The sequence below is a fragment of the Emys orbicularis genome, chromosome 7 (assembly GCF_028017835.1).
Source record: "Emys orbicularis isolate rEmyOrb1 chromosome 7, rEmyOrb1.hap1, whole genome shotgun sequence".
In the NCBI taxonomy this organism is placed as follows: domain Eukaryota; kingdom Metazoa; phylum Chordata; order Testudines; family Emydidae; genus Emys; species Emys orbicularis.
Genome location: NC_088689.1, coordinates 105,121,918 through 105,136,046, shown reverse-complemented (window position 1 = coordinate 105,136,046; position 14,129 = coordinate 105,121,918).

Here is a 14,129-nt window from a genome sequence, read left to right as displayed (position 1 = left end):
TGGGGAGTCTGATAAGAGCCTGAACTCTTTTCCTTGATTCCCTTCTGCAGAACACCAAAGCAATGACATACTTATTAGAAAAAAGAACAGGAGTACTTGTGGCACCTTAGAGACTAACAAATTTATTTGAGCATAAGCTTTTGTGGGCTACAGCCCACTTCATCGGATGCATAGAATGGAACATATCCTAAGGAGATATATATACACATACAGAGAACATGAAAAGGTGGGAGTTGCCCTACCAACTCTAAGAGGCTAATTAATTAAGAGAAAAAACTTTTGTAGTGATAATCAAGATAGCTCATTTCAGACGGTTTGACAAGAAGGTGTGAGGATATTTAACATGGGGAAATAGATTCAATGTGTGTAATGGCTCAGCTGGTATGAAAGAACGACGCAGGTGCTGCTCAAAGGAAGAGGGAGGGGGCAAAGCAATAGTATGTTCAGACTAGGAAGAAGCGGGTAGGAGTTGAAGAGCATGATGAAGTCATCAGCAACAGGAGGAAGGGTCTGGGAACAGCTAGACAGGAGAGCACAGAAGAAAATACATAGGAGGAGGGCACAGGGTCTATAGCAGGAGGAGGAAGAGAGCCTGATTCTGATCTCACAATTCTATTGACAATATGGTATTCCGCCTGATTTACACTGGTGTATGAGAATGCAAAATCTATTCCAAGAGCATTTCATAGTTCATTTATTTTGGCAGGTAAATTAAATAATTGTGTGAAAAAATTGTGTGGTTTGTAAAAACAACCATGAAATATACAAATGTTAAGAAATTGAGAATTTTCAGCCAGTGTGGATGGTAGTATTGTCAATAGTGACAGAAAATGAAGGGGAAGAGGTGAGAGGAAAGGTAAGGAGTTCAGTTTGGACCATGTTAAGCTTAAGTCAATGGTGAAACATGTAGGAGGAGAGAGGCTGAGAAGCAGTATTGGGCTGAGGGATTCTGGTCAGATGTAGAAAGGTAGATTTGTGAGACATGCATGAAGACGGTAATTGAAGCCATATGAGCAGAAGAATTTGTACAAAGAAAGGATGTAAAAGAAGAAGAAGAGGAGGCAGGGATGGAACCCTACGATCCTCCCATGGAGATGAGAGATGCTGAAGAAATAGCCAGAGAGAGATAGGAGAACTAGCAGAGACTGGAAGAATGAAAGCCCTGGGAAGAGTATAAGATATCATGAAGTACATTGATCAGCAGTGTAAAAAGAAAGCCGAGAGGTCCATGAGGATGAAGATGGAGTAGAAGCCTTAAGATTTGGCTGAGAATAAAGTACTTGGAGCCTTAATGTGAGAGGTTTCAGTTCAGAGAGTGAAAGCCAGAGTGGAGGGGTGTCCAAATGGAATTTAGGTCAGTGATGGTAGATGACACATTGACTGAGTTTGGATATGAAGGGAAATTGGGCTTTATTGGAGAGCCAGGTGGGGCTGAGGTGTTTGAGGATAGAGCAGAACATGTTTGTGAGAGGAATGAACCCAAAGAGAATGAGAGACTGAAGAGGGTTTACAGCTGAGTCATTAGAGAAGAGGGAAGAAGGAACAGAGAAGAGGCCATATGAGCAGTAAAAAAGTCAATACATTGGTGGAGTGGAGGCTGGAGAAGGACTGAGAAGGAGAAGTAGGTGGCAGGTGGGCGATGTTGAAGGAAATCAAGAGTTGGTCAGAGAGAACTTGGGCAGTGAGAAGTGAGAAAAATAAGCCGTTTTTGGTGAAGAGAAGATTGAGGAAGTGGCCATTTGAGGAAATGGGAGAGTTGATCCAGAGTTCTATGTCAAGAGGAAGTAACGGTAAGAGTAAAATTCATTGGCTGAAGCATCAGTGTGGAAGGTGAAATCACCCTAGGTGAAAGTGGAGGAATGTTAGGTGAAGAAGAGGGAAAGCCAGGTGTCAAAATCAAAGCAGGTGGATGGAGAGTAGGTGATGACAGCAGCATGCAGAGGGAGAGAATGAGTGAGAATGGGGGGAGTTGTAAACAGCGGGAACAGGAGAGTAGTAGCCTGATGCCACTATCTGATATTTGGAGTGAAAGGTAAGAGGAGAGGCCAAAAAAGAGCAGCTACCGAGGCAGAGCTGTGGCATAGCAATAGAAATTCTGGTTTCTGTGGATAGGAAGAGATGGAAGGAAGGAGAGATGAGGAGGTTGTGCATAGCAGTCGTCTCTCTTTGGGTGAAATAAGTATTCCACAGTGAGGAAGAGAAGGAGCATAGGAAGGTAATGAAGGTGCAGATGGGTATAAGGTTTGAAGGGGCAGCCACTGGAGTGGAGATGGTGTCAGGGATGGTTGTGGGATTTGAGAAGCTGGTGTCTGGGCAGATTATGTCAGAGGCAAGGAGAGGAATTGACAGAGAATGCAGAAGTGAGATATGGACTTACAGTTGTGTGTGAGCAGGGGACAGAGGGATGAGGGTAGAGTGGGTGAACTTGGAGCAGTAAAGGGGAACTGAAGAAGGGATGTGTGATAGAGATGACAGGAAGTAAGGGGGAGGAGTGAGATGAGGAGGAAGGGGAGCAGTGAGTCAGAAAAGAAGTGTGATGAGAATGGTAGGACACTAATGAGAGAAGATTATGCAGTCAAGGAGCAGAAGAACAGGAGGTAACAATAAAATGGAGGGTGAATATATCAACAAACCAGCAAGAAAGCACACTGATGGTACAGCAGTTAAACCACGGCAGTTAGTTAATTATGCATGAAGCAAATGAATAGATCCATAAGCTAATCATTGTCAAAAGAATCTCCAACAGAACAGCATGCTAGCTATGAATGTGAGAGAACTAATCATAGCCCGTGCTTACATTTTTCAATTATGAATCATTTTTCTCTGTCTGTGATCTGTTATTGTTTGCCATTCCATACAGTATCTTTGTTATTGCAGTTTGATTGTCATGTGGTTTTATTATGCAAACCTTTATTTCCCATTCACAACAGTATATTGCATACAAAATTCTGGATGTGTGGTTTTTGGTGACCATGATCCAACATGCTGGTAGTGGTGTGAAACCACAGAATAAACTGGAAAAATAAACATGTAAATGGTCAGGGGGTATTTTTAATTTTATAAGAAGAAAAAGATGGTGCACACTGTAACACATATGCCACTTAACAGGGACTGCTAGTTACCCTTTCAAGGTTGTCTAGCAATTTTGAAGACTAAGCAGAAATTCCAAAAGATAAGGCATAACTTCTAGACAGAAAAAAAGATATTTGAAATACACACAGTATTAACTTTGAAAAATATGTTTGTCTATGTTGTATTGAGTGGATATTGATGATTTTGAATGTTGCTAGTTTTATACGTGTATTTATATATATAGACATATCTTTCTGGAAAACTTCGATATTATATACGGCATATATGAACAAGTGTGTGTGCGCGCTTGCATGAGAGAGTAAGAGATTTTCTACCCCTCAGCATATATTTGGGAGAGTAAGGCCAGGGCCGGCTCTAGGTTTTTGGCCGCCCCAAGCAAAAAAATTTTAGGCCGCCCCGCACCCCAGCCCTGGGCTCTCCCCACCCCCCCATCAGTGCCCTCCCCCACCCACACCCCCTGCCGCCCTAGCCCCGGGCTCTCTCTTCCCCCCCCCACCCGCACCCCCTGCGGCCCCAGCCCCCAAACGTGACCTCCTCGTTCACCACAGCAGTCCCTGTTTACACTTGCAGTGGGGATCAAACTGTTTCTCCTATTTTTATTTCACTTTAGTATAAATCTCGCCCCCCCCCCATTCCCCGCAACCCCATCTTTAGTGCTCCAAATGCACATGGAAGGCATAGGGACTAACCCTCAAACCTTGTCCCCGGAAAGGGATGGGGATCTAGTAAAGAGGGTTCAGGCAGAGGAGCAGGTGTGGGAGTGCTTGGGGGCTCTACACTGGCAGAGAAGCGGGGTGTGATGTACTCACGGAGGAAGGTGGAGGAGGAGAGGGGGGTATCAGGAGGGTTGCTGGAGAAGAGGTGCAGGGGAAGGGGGAGGTGCGGGAGGAGAGGGCTGGGGGAGGGTACAAGGGGAGAGGTGCGGGTGAAGGGAGAGTACAAGGGGAAGGGGTGCGGCGAAGGAGCGATGGGGGGAGGTACAAGTGAAGAGGCTGCGAGTGGGATGGGGGGGGTGCAAGGGCTGAGAGGGGCAGGCGCTGACAGCTGCTTCCCCAGCCCCGTGCAGGCAGAGCTGAGAGGATGGACACTGACCCCCAGGTGCCCAAGCTGCGGGGGTCCCCCGGCGGGGCAGTATCCCCCGCTGCCCCGCTCGGAGCCGGGCTCTGCCTCTCCCCACCCCTGGCGCTGTGGGGGCCCGGGGCAAGCAGCGCAGGGCTGAAGTGGGGGAGGTGCGCGGTGGGCTGGGTCCGGGGGCAGGAGGGGGCAGCTTGGGCTGCCCAGCCATTCATCCCATCAACGCACGAGCCGGGATCCGTGCCCCCTGCACAGCCCGGCAGTGCCCTGCACAGCCCACTTGGGCGGGGAAACGCCGCGCCGCCCTGGGGAGACTCAGAGCAGCAATGGTGGCAGCAGCGGTGGTGGCGGGAGGACCCCTCCTCCCTCCCTGCATCCCAGGCCCCACTTCCCTCCCTCCCCGGCTCCTCACACACTCCTCTCGCCGCCGCAGCCCGAGCTCAGCTCCAGGGGACAATGCTCTGGCTCTCCAGCAGCAGGGCTCTGGCCAGGGCCGGCTCCCGGCTTTTTGCCGCCCCCCCCCCCCCCAAAAATGGGGCCGGAGTGCCGCCCCTTGGAAAGCGCCGCCCCAAGCACATGCTTGGAGCGCTGGTGCCTAGAGCCGGCCCTGAGTAAGGCCCTCTCCACCCTTTATGTATATCTATGTGTGCATATACTTGCTATAAAGAGAGAGGGTGTGTTATCAATCTATATGTAGATAACATATACACACACCTTGGAGACGAATAAACACACATTTTTCACACGATGCTGTTTGCTAAGGCTATACTTTACATATTATATTTACATTATAGATGCTATATCAGGGCAAGATTGAGACTTTTCAGCTCACCCTGAGTAAGGAGCAGCATGTGGGTGTGCTGCCCCAGAAGTAACCCAGGGTAGGAATTGTGACTCCTGCCAAAGGAGACTACTCCTTTACTGGGTGTAACATACTCCTCCTCTTCAGCCTGATCAAATCCACTGACTGATGTGTTAAGGGAGAATAGCTAAGTCTCTACCTGCTCCCTGCCCCTCTTCCCCTCTTTCTGCTCATCTGTTTGGGAGAGAAGGGAGTAAAGGTACACAGCCCCAGCTTAGCCTCACATGTCTGGACTCAGTGTCTAGAGAAGCCCTAAAAAAGCTGCATAGAGAATAGGGGTATTCTTACTCTCCCATACTCCCCTGTGTGAGTGTATGTGTCAGACACAATATGTACATACATGATTGTTGTACCTCTGGTTTTTATATAAAATCTTTCTCATATTTATTGGTATTGAGTAAATTCAAAAAAGTAAAATAAATACACCTCAGTACAGTATTTGTAATTTTCAGTTATTTCATCCAGAATTGGCTGTTAACAAACTCTAAAAACAAATTAAATCTGCAACTTTTTATTTAGATTATTTGATTCTTTCCCTTCAGCTTGTGCTTGAGAGTTGGCAACTTTTAAATTCCACCTGGAAACTTATTGGCAGTCAGTGCAGATCCTGGAGCATTGACGTAATCTGCTCCCAAAGTGAAATTCTCCTTAATAAGCATTCAGAGCTAGCTTCAGTTTCCAAGTGGCTGTAACATGGGTAGCCCCATGTAGAGTGCATTTCAGTAATTTAATCTGGATCATTGGAACAAAAAAACCTCATGGGGGATAAATTTGAACACCCAGATTTGGACACTCCTGACACCTTTGTCTTGTACAGACGTCCAGAAGCTTTTTCTTGAGAGACTCTCCTCCTCCCAACACTTTGTAGTCTAGAGGAAGGTGCTTCAGACCAGCAGACTGAGTTCTAGTCCTAGATCTTCCATTGGGTGCTGATAATATTTCTCTCTGCTTCACAACCCTTATTAACTAAGGCATCACATCCCTGCCTTAGAGGGAGGCAACTGTCATTCATCCATTTTACAGATAAGGTAATAGAGGGACCGTACCAGCTCACTTCAGGCTAAACTGGGAATAGAACACAGGTTTCTATAATTATAGACCCAATTTTCATCCACTCTGCCACATTGCCTTTCAGAAGGAATGTGATATTCTCTCTCTACTGACAATCTGCTCCCAAAGCCAGGAACAAAACCTAAGAAATCTGATCTTTGTTAGTGTTTCTAATACCAAGCATTCAAAAATTATTACTCTGACCCACCCAAAATCATGAGATTTTAAAAAGTAATATTTTGGGTGCTTTTTCTTTGCCTTCTGGTTTTAGGGCCTTTAGGGTACACATTGGTCATGTTTTCATGCTTTTCTCTGCAGCCACGAGGATTACAAATGTACCTTATTAAAAGGAAATCTGAGATTCTCACATAATCACAGGATTCTAGGAGCTGGGGCTTTAAAAAGAAAACAAACCACCAAATATGGTGAGAGGTACTTTTCTGTTACCTAACTCTTATCCTGCTTCTAAGTATATGGACGGAAATGTAAAAAAACAGGTTCAATATTACAAATTTATGGAACAGGGGGTTAGCCAAGAGTCTTGTTTTAGTCATTGCTTTAGCTTATTAATGTATCAAGTGAGTATGGTAGTTTGAAAAGTATAAAATAGAAGCTGTGAATCAAAAACCCAAATTAAACTAGGTCTGGTTTTGGTTTGTGACTGGAAAAGAAAAACATGATTGAGAGTTTGCCACAATCAAAACCAAAACTTGCTTTCTAAACTCAGTATGTAAAACTAAATTTTTTACATATCTCAAAAACAATAGAAATTGGGCTGATAAGGAAAGCACCAACTCAGCTTCTAATATAAGAAGGAGCTACTGTGGTATAGCAGTTTAGTGCATAGCCTTGGGAGCCAGTGTCAATGGGCTCCAGACACTGACTCATTGTTTGACTTTGGGAAAACATTAAACTACAGTACACCTAAACCATTGATACAACTTTAACATGGATTCTGTATAATAATAGTAATAATAAATTAATTAATACCACACAGGGCTGGTGTTAATTAATTAATGCTTGTAATGCACTTTGAGATGCAAAGATGAAAGGTGCTAGAGTGAAGTGCAAAGTGATGGTAAAAGTAATTTCAGGTTTTACAGTATTTCCCCTTACTTTCACATGTTGCTGGGTACATGCACTTTAGGGCGCTTATGGTGTGAATAACTTCCAGTTCATGTGGTCATAGTAGCTGAGGAAAATAGAACATTGCTCAGATGAAACAGTCAATCCTGTCTATTTTACAAATATTTTATTTAAAAAATATTATAATTTAATAAAGATATTTCACACTAATTAAGATAAATACAATAAAAACAACTTTTATCATGGTCAGCATCATGTAGTACACAGTTGTCATGGTTATTTTTCGTTCCGGGCACGGAGGAAAACTGGTATATGACATACGACTGTGTGGCAGCTGTTAGCTAATGCTGACCTTTTAGTGGCAGCCACTATATTTCTCATTTTCTTTATACAGTCAAAAGTCAAGACTTAGGCATTGACTGAGTAACTAACTGAAGTCAATGAGACTAGTCATGTGCTTAAAATTAAACATGTGCTTACGTGCCTTCCTGACTCAAGTCCTTAATGATGACTTCATACTGCATATCAGAGAACGTGCAGAGGACTATTCCTGCCTTTAATATTTACATAGCTACTAATACCTACTTTATTCCAAAAAGGGGACTGGACCAACCCTTCATCCAACTTCCTTTGGCCTTTGAGGAAGTTTGGATTTGGTTTCACACTGAAGTTTCACAGTAGATCTTTTATATTTGTAATAGCCCAGATGAAAACCCTACGTCCAAAGAGCCCTGAACTTTGGGGAAGTTCTGATCTGGATCTCTGTTTTGTAGCTCAGGCTAATCCCTAGTTTATTCTAATTTGACAATGCTGCATTTATATTCATATCACAGTGTTAATTAATGTCTAGTAAGCTCTTTAATCAAGTAAAACCCTATGTAAATGGGAAATATGTATTACTGTTGTTATCCCTAGCCTTATATTTATAATTATTACAGCAATATGAATTTTCATATGCCTTTTAATCATATTTAAAGTTGCACTTTTTCTGGCAGATAAGTTGGAGTGCAGAGATTAGGTTTTACTGTCTATGTTACCTCCAGAAGATGGATTCTGTATATTGAAAAGTTATACCTATCCTTTGCTTAGAGAAATAAATTTATTTTATGTTTTGAGGTTTAATGAATGTGATATAAATGTATACATACTGTCCTGAGTGTATATTTATATATATCTATATTTATATGTCAGCTTTGCAGAGTCTTTTCCACATATGGAAGAATTTCTTGAGATCATGTTTAGCTGTAGAAACTTCTCCCCATCACTTCCCAGGAGTGTGCGTATTAGGATATACAGTACTTATATAGAGGTTTATATTTATCTTACATTGCTTAGTAGAAAAATTAACTGCCACCATCACAGCCTAAAGTAGGTTTAGAAAGCAGCTGAAAGAGGCAAAAAAAATTCCATTCTGTAATTTACAGTAACTTGATAACAAAAATTGCATATCTGATACTTTTAGTGTTGGTTATTTACATGAGATAGCATGTCATAGGCTTTCATTACAAAGGAGTTTATACATTTTTGCATTGCAAATCTGATTTCATGGACCACTTCTTTTAGGAAGCTTTGGATTTCGGCTTCATCTAGTGACACAGCTTTAAAATATATAAGTACATGGTGAAACATCGTATTCATATTATTGTTAGTAAGGGTGTGATAAAGTCAGTGGTCACATTGTACTTATTGTATTTGGGTACATCTTAAGTATACACAAATAGGCAAATTATGGGACTTATTTTAAGGTCCTCCTTATAACTTGCTGACTCATTATTAATTGTGACCACTTTTGTCATGGGCAGATTTGAAAATATATCTGTGAGTCCAGTAGGTAAAGCTAAAGGAATTTTTAAGTTTTATTCAACTTTCTGAGTATAAAAAAGACCCCCATAATATGAAGCTCCCAAAGTTCTATTCACCAGAGATGCAAATGAATCTTCACTGCCAGTCTCTTCCCATTTTCCAGTTACAGGCTCAGTTCTGCATGTCATTCGTGCACAGAACTCTCACTTAAATCAACTGCCGTTCTATGTACGGAAGGCTTGTGGGATTGGGCCCTAAGATATATTTGACCTTACAAGTTTCTTATAAGTGACTAACAGATAAAACATTCTCAGAGCTGTTATAAATATTTAAGATTTTCTGAGTTTAAAAGGTGTAATTTAAAGATCTTTTATTACAAAGCAAGTAAATGTGTACATCAAAGGAAATAGAAATAGCTCTGAGGGAATTAATATATGTAAGTATCATTGTTTGCAATGTCTCAGGGCTTGTAGTTACATGTTTAATGAACCATCACTAGCCACACACAATAAGGAGATATGATTGTAAATCAGTCTTTAGAAAGCTAGTTCAAGAGATGAGCAGGTTATCACCACATTTACTTACCCTACATGGAGACGTTAATTCTTAGCATCCATGCAACATGAAAGGGAGCTGTGATGAGCCTTGTCAGGTAGGGTCTTCTGTTGTAGTAAGAAAGTCAGAACAGCTTAACTCATCTGGGTTCTTCTGTTATCTGTGTTGTGAAAGCATTTATCTAAAAAGAGATTTTATCCCAGCTAGTATTTTAGAATTATTTTATTTTAGATAAAGAATTTTATAAAGATACTAGAATGTTGTTAATGAAAAAATACCTTGTTTGCAGTATTATAGCTTCATGAAGGGATTTCTTGGCTCTTTTGAATCAGACACCTAAGGCCTGATTCACTCTTGCTCTGTGCTTTTTTGTAGCTGTTTATACCAATGAACTACAGAGTGAGTGAAAAATGCTACCATATCAGAATGAGAGCCTTTTACATTCAATTTGCACTCCCTTGTGTACAGGAGTACCCAATGTGCACGGCAACAGTCATTTGGGCTCATAATTTTCAGTCACCTGATGTGTTACAAAATTCACATACATATTATTTTAGCCATGACTAACATGCTACCCCTTTTCTAATCCCTTCTTTAGTAGAGTTCCATTCATCTAAGATTCAACTGCCACAGTTTTACTGTTGATAGATAGACCTTAAAGATCTGGAAGCTGAGAAATATGATTGTGAAATCTATTTTTAGATACACTTCAGTATTATAACAGATATATTTTGTAGAAGCTCGTCAAGCATAACAAGTTAACCAGGCAACACTGAAGTCAGTTGAAGTTTTGCCATTAATTTCAGTAGGTACTAGATCAGAATCATTAGGCCATCATAACAGCATTAGACTGATCTCAATGGCCAGCAATGTTGTGATAAAGCCAAGTTAAAAGATTTATACATAGATTATCAAAATGTACTTGGCATGCAATCATTAGCCATTTTTAGTAAATAACACTGCAAAAATAAAGATATATGTTGGATTTCAGATGCTTTTTTCGCATGTGTATAATTGAAAACTTGCTTTTGATTTAACATTTTGGATGCCATTAATCTGTAATGCGAGCTGGTATCTTTTCAGCATTTTAAAATGTATAAACCAACTGAAATATCAAGGTTTGAAAAGCAGCTAATGTATACACATACATTAGTCAAAAATTGTTTGATTATGGTTTATTGTTTGAAAGATCCATAGATTAATGACTCTCTATGGTACACACTGACAAGAGAGACTAACACTTTTTCTGGTGCAAGTCTATGATAGTAATGATTGCTGGGGCATTTTAAAATTTCAATTTGCACCATAATACATCAAGAATGTGTTGACTGGCAATATACCTCAGCGTGCTTCAAAGAATCATAGACTCATTTTTGCACTGACTTATCTGTCTTCATTGAGTTATCAAACTCTAGTTCATGGTAGAATATTTTTCTTTCAAAATCAATTAACACTGTCGTCCTGATTCTTCAATAGCTTGAACTTTGGGTAATCATTTATATCTAAGCAAAGGAATTACAAGGTGAGTGTAAAGTGCTACTGTTCTGATTTGGTACCATTTTACACCACTTTGCACAAGCATAAATGATTACAGAAGGTGTAATATAGTACAGAATCAGTCCTCACATTTTTAACACAAACCATTGTGATTAGGTATTACAGGGATATGAAAAATCACATCTTGCATATAATTTGTGTGGACAATGGTGAATAGGTCATTTTAATATCCCTTACTGAGCCCTATCCTCTGTGTAGTTGTGTTAAATTTACGAGGGCCAAGATTTACAATTATTTTAACAATGAGATTGTCACTTTAGTGTAATCCTAGGAAACTGATAAAAAGACTGCACAATAGCAAAGGCAAAAATCGTAGATCCTAAAGCATCAGGATATTGGAGATAGATTAAGGTACCATAGGGAGGAGGCTCCACTGAGACAGATAATGAACAAATATTTTCAGCTCTTGTCTGAACCACACTCTAGCACCAAATGTTTTTAGGTCAGTCAATCACTATTATCCATAGAAGCCATAATTTAATATTATGAGTATTAACACAAAAGTTAATATAATATATAAATGAAGATAGTTTTTTCAGAGATGTTGATATTGGGGACATTGATCCCCAATTATGGTAGGCATATGTCTTTGATCATAAAATACTGGTGGTCGTCTGTACATAATCTGGGTGTGTGGTAGGAAGTAGAGATGTAGTATGCAATTTATTTTCTAGAGAAGCTGTAAATCAAGTCACAATAATATCATCATAGATTTTTAGAGAAGGTAAATTGAGACTTTTTTGATGTTTTTAATGGTAGAAAAATAAAAGTCCAGCTAAAGTTTTTGACTCATTTGTGCATCATAATAGATTATAGTGTTAACTAAATTAACTTTCCCAAGCTGATTAATACATGTACAAAATAAGATCTTGTTACAGGAGTTCTCACAACAAAATAGATGCAGGAAAAAGAAAAAGATGAAAGAGAAATTTTATTAATATTGATAGATTCATAGATTTGAAAGCCAGAAGGGGCCATTGTAATCAACTGGTCTAATCTCCAGTATAACACAGAGCAATGAACCTCACCCAGGTGCATTAAGACCATAATTTGTGTTTCAGTTTAGGCCAATCTTTTAGAAAAATATTCAATCCTGATCTAAAGACTGCAAATGATGGAGAATCCACCACATTCTTAGGTACAGTAAATTGTTCCGCTGTTTAATTGCCCTCACTGTTTTAAAAAAAAAGGTGCCTTATGTTTAGTGTGAATTTGTCTAGCTTCAGCTTCTAGCCATTGGATCTTGTTATGCCTTTTTCTGTTAGATTAAAAAACATGATCATGCCCTACAAGTATCTGTAAGAGGAAAAGATTTTTAATAGTTCTGAAGTCACTTCTTTACTAGTGGCAGCATGAGACCTTCGTCAAATGTCCCACAGATTGAAATCCCCCAAACAATTTGGATAAATTTACTCTTTAAAAAGGATGGTGATAATCCGTTGATAATCTGAGTTATGTGCCAACCATACTTTTTAATATTAAAACTGAACAGATAGACAAAGCTTGTGAAAAGAACCAAAATTTTCAAAAAGGGGAAGATACAAACATAATGGCGAATTCAATAGAAAAGTTGAATAGCATAATTTTGAAAACAATCATAAAAGGTAAATGAATACAGTAATAATCCACCTGCAATAAACTTCTGTTTCAAGCTAACTACATATGGTTTTATTAACATAAGACCATGTACAAATGGCTCTGTATTATAGTCAGTGGTAGTCATGTGAATAAATCCAAGAGTAAAATTTGGCCCATAGAACTCATTCTATAACCACACTAAAAATGTATTTTGCCAATCATATTATGCAGTGGAAAATACACAGGTGGAATCTTGTGGAGTTTCTTAACCCTCAGGTATTTCTTACATAGTTTACACCCTGGACCTATTCTCCTATTGATGTGTATGCAATACAGTTGAAAGGAATATGCATAATGAGCAAGTGTAATATACATGATACCTTTGTACAATAGCTCAGTACAGTGGTTTTAGTTTTGCAACGCTACCTTAGCACTGAGAAAGGAATTGTCATATAAAGAAATAGTTCAACTATGGTGTCTCATAAAACCACAAACTCCATCATTGTCTGCCTGTGCTCTGCCCTGAGGCCCCACCTCCATTTGGCCTCTTCCCTTTGAGGCCCCGCCGGCTGCTCACTCCTCTCTGCCCCCTGACCCCTGTGTGAGTGGAGGGCAAGGCCTTGGGGGGACAAGGCCAAGAGGAAGTGGGGCCTCAGGGTGGAGCATGAGTGGGGCCTCGGGGGAAAGAGGCTGAATGGGGGTGGGGTCTTGGGGGAGAGCAGGGGTCATGGCCATGGTCCGGGTGCTTGGGTCCACAAAAGATTAATCCAGCCCTGCTGCAACCTCACCATCTCTCCCCTTGAATGTGGATTAAGGGGGGGCTATAAATATGGGGAGTTGGCTCCCTGCCATACCAGTCATAGGAGTTCAGAAACTCCCCTTCCCCCATTTCCTCTTCTTTAAAGAATACCTCCTTTAGATCCTTTACCAGTCCATTTTATCTCATCACTGTAGCCCTTCCCAACGGAGTACCTGCACTGGACATCTGCCCCATATTTACATAATAAGTTGCAACATCATAGCCTAACTTCCATTCCATGTTCACCCGATCTAAGATGAGCCAGCTGTGGGGAAGGCAAAAAACCCCCACTTTGCCTTGGCCAATCTGGCAGTGAGAGAAAAATTCCTTCCCAGGCTCCCAAGAAAGGAGCAACTAGCACAATGCCCACAGCAAATTCTGACAAAACCCAGGGGTGGGAGGGTGGGTGCTGCTCTGCCTGGTTGAGGTAAAAGAGGGCTTTTCCTGCTCCAGAATGAACCTGCAGGGGTGGCTCAGCATCCCCACACTGACCTGGTCTGCAGCTTCAGCAAAAAGTCACTCCTTATTTCTCTAGCCCTTAAAGGGGCACACACGTTTTCCAACAAACAGAAAATGGCCCCCACAGCTTAATGTGTGGTGAGGTCTGTGCCAGGACTAGCCCATTTGGGGCCTCCGCAGGAATATTTCCCTGCCTCCCTAAAATACTAATAA